The sequence below is a fragment of the Pteropus alecto genome, unplaced genomic scaffold, assembly GCF_000325575.1.
Source record: "Pteropus alecto unplaced genomic scaffold, ASM32557v1 scaffold95, whole genome shotgun sequence".
NCBI lineage: Eukaryota > Metazoa > Chordata > Mammalia > Chiroptera > Pteropodidae > Pteropus > Pteropus alecto.
In genome coordinates, this window is record NW_006441071.1 from 23,594,659 (window position 1) to 23,609,196 (window position 14,538).

Here is a 14,538-nt window from a genome sequence, read left to right on the forward strand (position 1 = left end):
TATAAGGATACCAGTCAGATAGGATTGGGATCCACCCTAATGCCCCATGTTAACTTATTTACCTCTTAAAGACCCTATCTTGAAATGTAGTAACATTCTGAGATACCAGAGGTTAGGGCTTCAATATATGAATTTTGAGAATTAGCTCAGCCCAAACACCTGGCAAGGACCTGGTAACAACACTGACATAGTCCTGAGTGTTTAACTGTGATTCTGAATGAAAAGAAAGCCAGGTAGACCTGGAGGGCATTATGCTAGAGAAAGATGAATACTGAAGATCTCGCCTATATGTGGAATCTAAAAAAAACTGAACTCATAGAAAGAGAGAACAGATTGGTGGTTGCCAGAGGCAGGGAGTAGGGGGCAGGGGAGATGGGTGAAGGTGGCCAAAAAATTTTCAGTTACAAGATACATAAGTCCTGGGGATGTAAAGTACAGCATGGTGACTCTGGTTAATACTGTATACCCACCCCTTGATTTATGTGGATTATCTGTCCCATAGGTCTTTTTTTTTTTTTTTTTTGTGTGTGTGTGTGTGTGTGTGTGTGTGTGGAAGAAAACCACATAAAAAGAGTCCACCAGTATGGAAAAAAATACTAAAGAAGCCCATATGAATTATAAAAATATTTATTTCACATGTTTTCACCGAAAAATGCTAATAAAAATTCAGAAAAACCAAAATAGATTTTATTCACTGTCGGTGTCTTACTGTAATCTAAAGCAATCTGCCTTCCCTTTTTAATTTGCACAAAATCACTGTACTACTTCGGTTTCATTATTAATGTTTATGTTTTAGGATGATCTTTTTCCTACCTTATCTTTTGCTAAGTTTTCATAAATTCTTTGATATTCATTGCGACATTAAAAAAAGTTTTCAAAATTTTAAGGTTCATTGGATGTTTGGATCAATATCCAGAATTGCAGTTTCCAGTTTCGTGGTCAGTTGAAGGGCTTTGTAAATATTTTCTGCAGTGAGTGAAACTGGCGCAAGTTCACTGTCGTATTCACCAGCAGGATGAGCTTCAGATAGTAAGTGAATTAATTCATTATCTGTTAATTTGTGATCAACCAGTAATTTGTTACTATCATCTATATACAAATTATGAAAGCCTTTTTCTTCAAATTAATTTAGTAAATTAATAATGCCAGTTAATCCCTCTTCGGGTGTGGAAACCGTATTCCCTGGTACAACCAGCAAGCACTTAAAGTTGATGGCTTTATATTACTCAAAGCTAAAGCAATAGTCTTGATACAACTTAAAATTGTGTATTTATTTCAGGCTTCTGTAACAGCAAGTAATTCATTATCTTCAAGTTTATTAAATATATACTCTATTTAAACTCTGTTATAGTAAAATTCTGTTTAATATAATTAATCATAAATGTGGAAATAATGTTTCGATTTAAAGGTTGGATCAAGGAAGTTATATTTGGTGGCAAATATGCAACTTTTATATTTGGATGTTCTAAGTTATGTGGATGACCAGGGACATCGTCTAAAAGTGAAAGTATTTTAAAAGGAAAACATTTTTCCTTCATACAATTTTCAGCTTCTACAGCAAAACATTTGTAAAACCAATCCCGAAAAACATCAGTAGTCACCCATGCTTTTTTATTTGCCATCCAATGAATGTGAAGATCATTAATAATTGTGTGTTAGTAAGTATTACTAACTTTGTATGTTGCTGAGTTAAGCTATTGTTTTTTAGGAAGAGTAATTGCCAATAATGGAAATGAAAAGAAAGAACCTCATAAAATAAAACTGTGTATAAAAAGTTCCTGTAAACGGGGGAAATAGTTAATGGATATAAAAAAAATCTCGCGTAAAAAAATACCATGTAAATTGAGGGATGGGTTTATTGAATTCTTGAAAGTTGCTAAGAGGGTAGACCTTAAAAGTTCTTATCACATGGAAAAAAATTGCAATTATATGAGGTGATGGATGATAACTAAACTTATTGTAATCATTTTGTAATGTACATACATAATACATACATCAAATCATTTTGTTGAATACTTGAAATGAATACAATGTTATATATCGATTATATCTCAATAAAACTGGGAGAAAAAAAGAAGACAGCCAACATCTCAGGTATAAAGCCTCCTCCTCTCTTCTCCCTTCCCCTCATGTTCAAGGTAAGACCTCAGGCCCAGGTCTTACACCTGCCTTAATTATATTTCTATTAATTGTATCAACAAATGGTAGGTGCTTCCCTTCCCATCCCTTCCTTTGCTAGCTATTTGGGGATAAGTTAGAGCCACACTATTAGAGTGATAGTATAGTTCAGATTTTTGTAGAGATATCACAATTTCAAAAATTCTGTCCTCTTGTCCACCTAAGAACACTTGTATTTTTCACACAAAATTGGGTTTAGAAATGATGGCCATGGTGACTTCTGTGCCAGGACTGTAACTTGGCGGGGTGAGGAGAGAGTGGCAGGTGACAGGTGGGCAAAGCCAACAGCCAGAAAGAAGAGAGAAAAATTAAAAAAGACTCAGAAAATTCATAATTCTAGAACGAATCCCCAAATAATAACAGTTTATTGTAGCAGCTAGTCTCTAGTTTGCTGCCAAATGTATTCCTCAAATGGCATGCTAGTAGGAACATTTAATACAAAATTCCTGGCTGTAAAATGGAAACATTAATACCTGCTTGCGTTCGAAGGTCGTTTCAAGGAGTAACGCTAATATCAATAAAGCCTCTTAAAAATGAACTAAAGTAACGTGGAAAGTATTACTTTTCCTCTCAATCGCTACCAAGCAATGGCTTTACTTATACTGAATCCTGGAAGTGTCTTTGAATCCTGGAAGTATTGCAATGATCGTCTTCATACCTGCCAAATATTCCTGCACAACATGTACAAATGATTATGGCTCAGCTCTCAGGCCTCGCTTAGGAGCTAGTGTATGAGAGGATCAAATCGATACACATTACGGCATCCTCAAGGGTCTTTGGCACAAGCCTATAGATTTCTTTGCTGAAGGCATTTGTTAATTGGACAGCGGACCCTGAGTGGCAAGAAAAATGTGCTTGTCAGCTGGGAATAGTTCCTCCCAAAATCAACAGATATAAGCAAGGTGATTTGTGAAGGTTGATTAGAACATGGTTTCTATTTTGGACAATAAACTCTATTTATGATAGTCTCCCAGTCATTAAGTATCTCTGCTGTAAGAGAAAACTGGGGCTATTAACTTTTTCAGATAGAACCAGAAGGAAGAGTGATCATTTCTTTTATAAGCAGAAGGGAAGGTTCTGCTCAATAAAGATCAATTAAACATCTCTGTTAAAAGGCTGCTTGGAGCCAGTGCCAGTAGAAATTCGACTGTATTAAGCCAAGCTCCTTCATTCCCTTCACCCCACCCCCCACCTCTGTATCTTGCACTGGGGAAAATTTTAAGAGGACACTGGCAGTTATAAGCCCTATAAGGTGACAGAAGCTCTCACATCTGTGGCTGAATGATCTTTGATGTTGAGTGACTTTTCATGCATTTAGCAGGGGCATCCCCGGAGGACTGCAGGCAAATCAAATGCTCCTCTGGATTCAGCTGAGCATCAGTCATCCTCATGAAAGAGTAAACAAAGAAACAAACAAATAAAAACAACCCCAAACCAAAACTACACACACACACACACACACACACACACACACACACATCAGTAGATTCCCTGAAAGATTACTTGGTGGTCAGAGCTCCTAATTCTCAGGATGCAGAAAGAGTTTTGGGGACCCTTGGGGGCCCATTATGTAAAGAAAGCCCTCCCCAATTTCCACCAAAATCTTACACTTACTATCTCATTCTAGTCCTTTAAAATACCTTGCACTTCTGTTCTCTGGTTTAGACTGTGTCCTCTAATGTAAGTTCCATCTTTTCTTGGTCAGAATTATCTGCTTTGCTTTCTTCCACTTCAATTATAATACCTACCTGACAGTTAAATTTTCAAACACCTGTTCCTCATCGAAGACGTAAACTCCTTGTTTATCTTTTCATCCCCTTTTACCCGTCCACATCCAATATCTGGTTTGATGCTTTGCACATGACAAGCGTGTTGAAATAAGCCTGCATGTTGGTCTTGGGTAAACGTCATTGCAGTAGGAGTTTTGATAAGCATATTCCTGAAAAGCGGACTGAGTCAGGGGAGAATCTAGATAGGATGAATGAAAATGGCTCTAAGGGGACTCATCCATCTATATTTATACCCAGAGATTGTTGGACTTAAAATCCCCAGCAGTAACTCAGACATCAAAGCCCTGGGCCTCTTGTATTAATTTTTTTGTTGTTGCTGTGTAACGAATGAGCATAAACTGAGCAGTTTGCCATACATAACTTTTTTATCTCACAATTTTTGAGGTCAGAAGTCTAGGCATGTTGTGGCTGGATTCTTTGCTTTGTTGGGATGTCACCAACTGATGTCAAGGTGTCAGCCAGGGCATGGTGCTACTCTGGTGTTCAGCATCCCCTTCTAAGCTCGCTTAGTTATTGCAAAAACTCGCTTTCTTATGATTCTAGGACCGAGGACCTTTTTTTTCTGGCTGTCAGCCAGGGCACTCTCAGCTCTTAGAAGACACTCACTTTTCTTGCCACATGGCCCGTCCATCTCTAAAGCGAGCAATGACTCTCCCCCACGTTGAAGCTTCCTCTCGTTTTGATTTCAACTCCTCTGTCTTTGACCTCTAGATTCTGGTCTAACGGGCTCAACTGATTTCAATCAGGTCCATCAGGATGATTTCCCTATCTTAAAGTTAACTGATTTGGGACCTTAATTACATCGGCAAAATCCCTGCAGAGTGAGACTTAAATAAGCGTGTGATTGGTTAATTGGAAGGTTTCTATTCAAAAAAATGTTGGAGGATCTTAGAATTCTGCCTACCACATTCAATATGCTGAGGCGAAAGCTTCACCTATCTGTTTGTGTTTGATCTGCTAATGTCCATTATGAGTTGTGCAGACAGGGAGGTTATTAATCTACATCTGATATTAAAAGTGCTGCTCTCTGAAGACACAACCTTAACTTGATCCCTTGATAAGGGTGATGTTTCATGATGTTGAAAAGATTTTCATTAGATCAGTTGCTTGATTGAGACACAGCCTTAGTGAAGTGACAAATAGCAAGCATTAATGTCTTTTATAATGGCATTATGAATGGTCTAAGAAGGGGTCAGCAAACTAAAGCCAGACATGTTTTTGTAAATAAAGTATTGGTCCACAGCCATGCCCATTCATTTTCGAATTGCCTCTGGCTGCTTTTGTTCTGAGTAGTAGTGACACAGCTCTTTTGGCCCACAAAGCCAAAAATACTCTCTGGCCCTTTACTTTGCCAACCTCTGGCCTAAAACCGTTCCCATAGTTCTCTGGATCATTTGTTAAAAAGAATTCCTAGGCCTAACACAGACCCACTGAGTCAGAAACACCAGGGTAAGGGGTTTGGGAAATAGTATTGAATGGGCTCCCCAGGTGATTCTTATCACCAGGGAAATTCTGATTTCAGGTATGCCTTCCGGCCAGGTAAGGGGAGAGCTTTTAAAAGAGGAAGTGGGTGTTGCCTTCAAGAGCACAGACTTTAAGTTTCCACCATCCAGGATGCTTCCCAGCTCTGCTTCTCACCAAAACTTACCGTCACATGTAAGTCACTTTTAACTTGCAGTTTCCTCATGTGAAAAAGGAGGATAATTCTAATTCATTGTTAGTGTGTGTCTACATGTTGAATGCCTAATACAGTGCTTCATAGTGGTCACCCTTATTAAGAGGAGGAGCCCTGTATAGATACCAAACAACCCCACTGTGGAAACAGCTCATAAAATAGAAGAGCCCAGTGGGGCTTTATGATAATAGTCCACAGTGCATAGGCGTCTTCCTTAGAAAGAAAAACTCCCTTACAGGAATCTTCCATTGTGTTTTGGACAGAATAAAGCTCTCCAGAAACTCAAAACTTCCTACATGTCACTGAATATTGTAAGAGGTTGTGATGGATTATTTTAGGATATTACTGAGTTTACAATGGAATATTTAACTTTATGATGAGAACTCTGGTACTTAGCAGGAAACCTTTATTTTATTTTTTTCCTATTTCTGAGGTCAGTGCTTTAAAAAAAAAAATCACTGCCTGATGAGATCATGCAAATTAAGCCATCCCTACAGCAGTCGAAAAACTTTTTAGATAAATTGTTATGCCTCTATCACATAAACTCTTGAAAGAAACAGAACTCCAATAATACTTCAGGTTATCAAGGAGTTTCATATTTTACTGAAAGGGAGGAAAAATCAATCTTGAATCTTTTAGTCCAATGACCAAAGAATTACTCCATTGATTTTGTTCAGCTACCCAGGTGAGCATGCAATTTATCTTGATTTAATCTTATCTGATTTAAAGTTTACTTTTTCTGGGAAACTAATTTGAATGTTAAATGGATAATAATTCTGTAATACTATACCTTCTTTAAAGCCACTTTACACAACTTATGTAAACATCTAGGGTAGTTTCCTCAAATGTTTTCTTAAATAGATAGAATTTGTTTGTCGCATGTTGTTCTTCTTTTCAACAGAAGAGGGAGCCAAAGGCTTGGCTAAACAGTGTACCAAAGAGCCAGGCAAGGGGGAAATGGATTCATATTCTTCGAGGAACGGGTAAACAAGATCAGGACGAGTTCTGCTAGCTGTTAATTTAGATTTTGTGAAAGGGGCGGGGGGGAGCACAATTGGTAAATGAGTGTGTTCTTCCAATTTCTTAATTTTTTTAAACTTCATTTTTAAAAGAAAGTACCAGTTGGGAACTGAGAATAACAAATTTGCCAGTGGCGGTGGGGAGAGGAATAGTCTTCATTTTTGTTAAACGCAGTGTTGAGATCCTGCAATATCCTAAAACACAGCTGGATGTGCAAGGTAGTTCAGGGTCTGTCTGAACTAACTCCCTAAACAAACTTCTAGGTCACCAGGCCACCTGGCCGAGCTCCAGGCTGGTGACTACTGGTGCTGTCTACTCCTTTCTGCTCAAAGGGAAAAGCCAGAAGTGCTGACTGCCATGCATGCTCATGCGTGCTTTCCTGCTAGGGTTGTCCAACTCTGACTCTCTTAGGCTAAGGTCTCCTAGGCAGAAGCCCCTCCTCCCTCAACTGTTAAAGAGTTTCTATGGCTCATACCAGGTGCCAACAGGCAGCCAGGGACCTGCTTGTACACCTTGGTGAGAGGCTGCTGCTAATGGAGAATTCAGAGGGGCTTCTCCTAAGAGGGTAGCCATCTTGGCTGAAGGCTGCCTTGATTTTCTGTGGCTTTTGCCTCGTGTGTGTGTGTGTGTGTGTGTGTGTGTATGTGTTTTAACCCGCACAGCACTTGGTATTCCTAAGTAGTCTCCCATCCAAGTACTAACCAGGCCTGACCCTGCTTAGCTTCTGAGATCAGATGCGATCAGGCACGTTCAGGGTGGCATGGCAGTAGACTCCTCCTTTGGTTTTGAAGGGAGCAAAGGAAGATGCAGAGCTTTAGTTGACGGGAGATACGAACATTTGGGTTAGGTTCACTTCAGAGATTCATTTTCCCCTGATATTTATAAGAATGATATCATTTTCTTTATGTTCTGTGTGTGTGTGTGTGTGTGTGTGTGTGTGTGTGTGTGCGCGCGCACGCATGCCTAGTCTCATGGAAATACCAGGGGAATGGGAATAATTGCAGTTAGTGGTAACTTGAACTGGGCGTGTGCGCGTGCGCGCACGCGCGCATGCCTAGTCTCATGGAAATACCAGGGGAGTGGGAATAATTGCAGTTAGTGGTAACTTGAACTGGGTTGAGTGTGCTGCCACTTAGCAGCAGGGTGACTTTGGATAGGTCTCTTAACCTTTCTGGTTTTTCATCTGTAGAATGGGAGCTATGATACCTGTATAGTTTTTCTCTAAGATTGTTGTGAAAAGCCAGTGAAATATGCATTTGAAAGTGCTTTTGAAATGGCAATGTACTCTGTATACAGTGTTTGTGGCAGATAGCATCCTAGTTTGAATTTAAATGGAATTCAAAACTGTGATAGTTAACAAGAAGAGGGTAAGCAGGGCCAGGACTGGTGTGAGGCAAGCAGGGTAGCTAGGGTGCTAGATTTAAAGAGGCACTGCCCTACAGGGGCATTTATATGTTGGGTCTGAGCCTTCCAGACTGCGAGAGTCAGTGGCTCCTTAAATTTTGCACCTAGCCACCTTGTTTACCTCACCTGAAGAGTATAAGTAAAACAGACACCTGTTAAAATTATAATGTGATACATGTTCATTGTTACGAAGCCCCCCAGTACCTAATCTAACTTTGCAGAAGTTACCACGGGGACAATTTCTGCGGTGGCTTTCCTTACTTTTTATATATGCAACCTTCAACTAGGCTTCTTGTTGTCACCTTAGAGGCAGCACAGAAACATGCAGAAGAAACACAAATCTGATCCCCAAACCTCATCTGTGTTCTAGATCTTTGTCAAAGGTTTATTTGCAGACTCTGAAGGGGTTGCATTAAACCCTTTGACATTTGGGTCACTTTAAACCTTACTTCACCCTGCTTTTTCTCCCATGGTCCAAGTCTTTAGCAACTGTTCCAAGATCTCCATCCCTTCTCTTTCTAAAAGCTCCAGGTACCTCTTTTCTTCCACCTCCTGGCTGGCTCAAAAGAGTAATGAGGCATTTCCCTTTACTACTCCATACAAACCATCCTGCAGCTTTGGCCTGGCTGGGGTCAGAGGCCTGAGGGTGTGATGGACCAGGAGAGATAGTGCAGATGCAGTGCCGCCCGGTGGCCAGCTGGAGAGGACGGACTTGTTTGCAGGTACAGGCACAATATTCTTGGGAACTAGAAATGCCATGAGGGCCATTTTACCGGAAGTTGAAGTCCTGCATGAATGGCAGGGAGATTGGAGCCAGTAGTGACATTTGGGTTATTGTTAAAGAGACTCCCCGTGTATCTATAGGCTGGTGCCTGGGATGCCTCAAGTTATTGTTGCTTTTGAGTGAATTTGCATTTTATGTCTCACACTGTATCTACACAAATTAGAACAACACAGAGGCAATATATCAGGAGCAAGTCATTCTCTAGGCAGTGCTTGTCTGACTTCAGCGACCTCTGCTACAACTGTGTGGTCCATAAGCGATCCACTGAGAGGAGATACTGAAAAGCTGAATGCAAATGAAATCATTAGCTTAATGTCAAGGCGGGTGTGTTCTTCAAAGGAATCCTGGAGTGAGTTCTCACCATACCTAAGGAATATTCTGTTACTCCTACTCAAGATCCTAAAATGACTGCCTGATGTAACAAATCAACTTCTGGGGCAGCTTGTTAGCCCTTTCTCCATAATAAGACCCACTGTATTATGAATTCTGTTTCCTGCAGCTCTGGTCAGGGCAGGTGCTGTCATCACTATCAGCAAATGGGTATGCCTAATTTCTGCTTCTAAATCTTGGCTTCTGTTTTTCTACCTTCTGAAATGCCACTCCTGCCCCTTTAGTAATCAATGCCTTTCTTAACACCCCTTGTGCCAAGTCCTCTCAGCCAACTTGGGCCTGGAGTGACTTTTCCTTTTGTAAATCCTGATGTCATACATTTGATATAGTCTCTCAGCTAGACTGTGAATTCCTACATCGGTGATGCTTAATGTCTTCATAGCCCCTTGTAGGAAGATTGTAGACTCCCAATGATGTAATGTTTAAGTAACTTGTGACATGATGAAAAAACATAAAGCCAAGTGATTTTTTTGATCTTCATATATTAGATCTTCCTCAAGTAGATTTAAATAATCTTCTCTCATTCACTCATTCATTCATTCATTCACTTGTTTATATATACATATATGAAGTGCCGGATGCATGATACATGTCAGACACATCTTTATTTGGCAGAGAGTGGAGAAAACACCTTGGTTTTTCTGGAACTGTGACAAATAGGTCCTCTATGGGAAGGACCCTCATGACTCACCACCATGGTTTTGAAGATGCCTGTTTCCCTACTTGTGATGATCGGATTTGTCCTCAACATTGTTACCTGTCTCCTGTAGACCTATGTTAAATGCTTAAACAAGGCTGGGCATGAATATAGGGGCATAGTCTTCCACTTAAAATGGAGATATATGCCTGTGAAAAGTATGCCCACCAATGTGGAAATCAAGTCAGTTGCTCATCACAACAGCGCTAGTCTTCCTGGATCCAGGATTAAGACCCCAGAGCACTTGGATCGTGTCTCCTCACATTCTTAGGCCTGGTGCACTGCTCAGAAAACACTTGTTGAATGAGTGCTGTTTATACTTCTGTTGGATTCAGCTCTGCTTCCTCTTGTTCTGCTTTGTGTCAACTTTTTCTATGTGAGCAATGTTTTCCTGACCTCTGGGTTAAGAGTAGTTATTTAATGCACACAGGCCAATGGGTGAACTGCTAACTGGTAGAAGTTCAGGGGATCTAATATCTTGGGAGGATTTATACCAATTACTTAACTGCCTGAATACCATGTTCCTTCATATTAACTTTGTAATAAGATGAGCCAGGCCTCACATTTATCTCAAGAAGACAGACTTATCCAAATCATCTATATTTTAGCAGGCGGCACCAAACTTCAGGCCTCAGAAACACATTTTAAATAATTCTTGTCATGCCATATATTTTAAGTATCATTAAAAAGCCATTTTCTTACTCTTAAAAATATATGCACAATATATTTTATGAAACCTATAACAAGTCTATGAAAAATTGATTATTTTTTCCACAGGGATATGTTCAAATGATTTTCATTCTGCTCACCAAATGAAAAATCTAGCATGCATTATGTCCTTTATCTTATTTACTCCCTCTCATGAGTATAATCACCATGTTCTCAAACAAAGAGAAATGGGTTACTCTGTTTGACTAGTCAAATAATTTCCCGTGGTAGGGAATGGTCTTGGTGCAGATCTAAACTAAGCATAGATTTCCTTTTCGAATGCTTTCTTGTCCTGTTCTGTGCCTCTTTTCAGTCAGATCCATGTGAACTGGGTCAGAATATAATGTGGGTGCTGGTGAAATGTACACGTGCTGAAAGCAGATCACTTTAGGACCCAAGGAAGATGCAAAGAGAGCTTCAAATTCAAAGATTAGAATTGTTCTTCTTTTTATTAGAATTTTTTTTCTTTAAATGAAAAATATGTGCCAGTGCCTCCACTTACTTCGGTCTCCAAGTCTTATGGCCCTCACTGCTACAAGCTGGTCATACAGAGGCTCCTCCCAGCATTCACTGCCTCCCTATTCCTTAGGCTCAGAACCGTGGTTGGGGTGGGGTGGTGGGGGGCGGGGATAGGGAAGGATGGGGTATTGCCAAAGCTCACTTGTGCCCACGTCTCTTCTGAACTCCTTCCCATCAACGCTTCCATCTGGGAGTCCTGGATACTAGTTAATCCTCCCAAACATACAGAGCGTAGGGGAATCCTGGTGGAAGTGATAGTGGAAGAGAGATAGCGTCTTACCTATAACTAAAGTGCAAATAGAATCAGGCTTCTGAGCTGGGGGAGTTGTACACACAGTTCTTGTTTCACAGACAAGAAAGAAACAGACGTTCAAGAGACTGTTGTGATTAATTTTGGGTACAGGGGAATAGGAGAGTCTAGGGAAGTAAGATTTGCCAAGCAAAGGAAGAAGGAGTTGGGACAGGAAGACGTGGAAGTGTGCCAGCGCCTGACCTGACGAGGGAAAGACTGGAGCTGCATGTGGCTGGCGTGGACAGTGGGAGGCGGGCAGTGCACCATGGGTGGGGTGGAGGGGTCAGAGTCGAGACATGACAGTGATTTGTGAACTTGGACACTTAGACTGGGGCCAGATCGTGGAAGATCTCAAGTACCATGGTGAGAGCATAAATTGACTAACTGTACCTTGAAGGGCCATGAGGATTTTTGAGACTGATACTTTTGAGAGTGTGATTTGGTGTGAGGCTTTGGAATCATCTTGAAGAGAATTTAGAAGTTTTCTAGAATTTAGTGGTTTTAAGCCTGTGCTTTGATGACCGCACCCCCCTCCCCCCCCGCCTTGGGGGACCTTTTTGGTGGGAGAGTCTGGGAAAAGAAGGCAAGAGGCTGGGATCTTAGGCCCCTGCTCTGCTCCCACTGATTCAGGCAGTTCCAGGTGAGATTTCCTTTCTTTTTTTATTGTGATAAAAAACACATAACCTAAAATTTACCATCTTAACAATTTAAGCATACAGTTCAGTAGAGTTAAGTATATTCACACCGTTGTGAAACAGATCTCCAGAACTCTTTTTACCTTGTAAAATTGAAATTCTATACCCTTAAACAACAATTCCCCTTTTCCTCCCTCCCCCAGCCCTTGCTAACTACCATCCTACTTTCTGTTTCTATGAATTTGGCTAACCAAGTAAGATTTTTTTCCCCTCAAAACAGTCATGCAGCTTAGAAGGTTTGGAAGGCTACTATCTGTCATTCCTCACCATCCCCCAACTCATCCTTAGACAGTAAGAGCAGTGAGATCTTGGAGGCCTGGGAGGCCAAAGTGGCCACGCAGTAGAGATGTAATGAGTGCAGATATTTAAGCCAGATTGCCAGGTTCAGATTCTGATTCTGATACGCACTCTCTCACTCTCTCAATCCTCTCTCTCTCCTTCTCTCTCCTTCTCTGTCTGTCTGTGTGTCTGTCCGTCCGTCCGTCCGTCCGTCTCTCTCTCTCTCTCTCTCTCTCTCTCGTGTGTGTGTGTGTGTGTGTGTGTGTGTGTGAGAGAGAGAGAGAGAGAGACAGAGAGAGAGACAGAGACACTACGCAGTTGGGCAGTTAATTTAACTAAATGTCTTAGTTTTTTCATCTGTTAAAGGGACATGATAGTAACAGTATTTGCTTTACAGCTTGTTGTAAGGATTACTTGAGGTAATCTAAATAAAACACTTGGAATAGGGCCTGGCACTTATAGAAGTGTTTGCTATTATTATTAACGACAGCATGATCAGTTCCTCCTATTACAAGGGAGCTGGCCTACCCTTGGCTCCCTTGGTGCATGTCTCTTGAGTTTCCATTTAAGGCTGGATAGATAACGTTGACTCAATGCTTTCTTTCCTTCTACACATCCCAGTTTCTCATCTTGATCTTGAAGGATGCTCCATCGATATCTTAATCCTCAAGAGGAAAGCGATGTCAGACATATCATATAGCACAAGAGGGATGATGGTTATATTATGACATTAATTCAGCAAATATTTACTGACTACTTTTGATGTGGAGACACTGGATTTAGGTGCTAGGGACACAGAATAAAGAAACCAGGCAAATATCCCTGCTCTCATGGAAATTATGTTCTCATGGGGCAAGCCTTTGCAATGTAACTTTTACATAAATGGATGTTTTTCTTGCACTCATGTAGTCCAGGAAGATGAGAAGTTTGCATGAAAATGTTCGAGTTTGGAAATGAACGCCCTAGAGTTATTGCTAGTGGTACCTTTGAAAAATGGTTTGTAAAAATAGATATGAAAAATGGTGCAGAAATACTGGTGCTCTCAAGTTGAGACAATTTTTCAGATACAAAGTTTCCAAATCAATTTATCCCAAGTTCTTATTCAAAGATCGTGGTGTGGTACAGTCCATCATATTTAGAACTTGGTGGGGACAGCATAAGGCTCATTTTACTTGTGCTTCAATCAGATGTTAGGAGGAACATGAGATTCCACCTGCCTATGCCTCTCCTGGGCTCATCCTTTCCTCCTTACTATGAGAAATGACATTCAGACCCAGAGGAAGCAGAAGCAGGCATAGTGGGGTTGGGACTAGTCTTGATGGGGGAAAAAAATGGGAATTGCCATCAGAGTAAGATGCATTGAAGCTCACCCATCACAGGCTGGGGACTCTCCATCTAGGAAGAAAAGATCTGTGATACAGGCACACGTTCTGTTTGCTTCTCCCCTGTGCCATATGTGTCACAGCTATTGATAAAAAAAAAAAGTACAGAACTTCTTCCCTGAGATCCTATCCTACAAGTGCTTCATTTGTAGGCACTTCTAGGCTGTTACTGCCAGTCAAGGTTGGCAGGTAATATGCATCCCATGTACCATCAGGAACTTCTGGGACTGATATGATAGCTTTAAAGCCATCAGACACAATAACTGGCAGCCATGGACAATTGTTCATCATCCAAGCAACCTGACATTATTCCCACTTCTTTCCCACTAAGAGACTCCTATTTTGTTTAGGTTGGGTGGAGATCTCTTGCTCTTAGGGATCAGAGGTCTCCCTTCTAACTCTGGGTGGGGGATGTGGATCATGAAGGTCTAGGATAGTTGTAATAATCCTATTCTCTTTTGCTAGCCTCCCTTGCAACTCCAAATGGCCACATGACACTGGCAAATGAGTCTGATGGTGGTTTCCAGAAATGATTAGGAACCCCTCCCCCGCAAAAAAAAACCCCAGATCAAAAGAGGAGAAAGCTTTTCTGCTTACCTCTTCCTTCCAGCATGGAACACTTGTGATGACACAATGCCTGGAGCGGTAGCAGCTAATTTACAACACTGAGTTTGAAAAAAAAATCAGAGAAATTAGTCGAAGCCCTGATACTGGCAGGCTGTTAC

General features: G+C 40.9%; 1 pseudogene; it reads right to left on the reverse strand.

Annotated features, from left to right (window-relative positions):
- Window positions 1–7,316: 7,316 nt before the first annotated feature.
- On the reverse strand, window positions 7,317–7,435 carry LOC112485109 (annotated as a pseudogene).
- Between the last annotated feature and the right edge of the window lie 7,103 nt (window positions 7,436–14,538).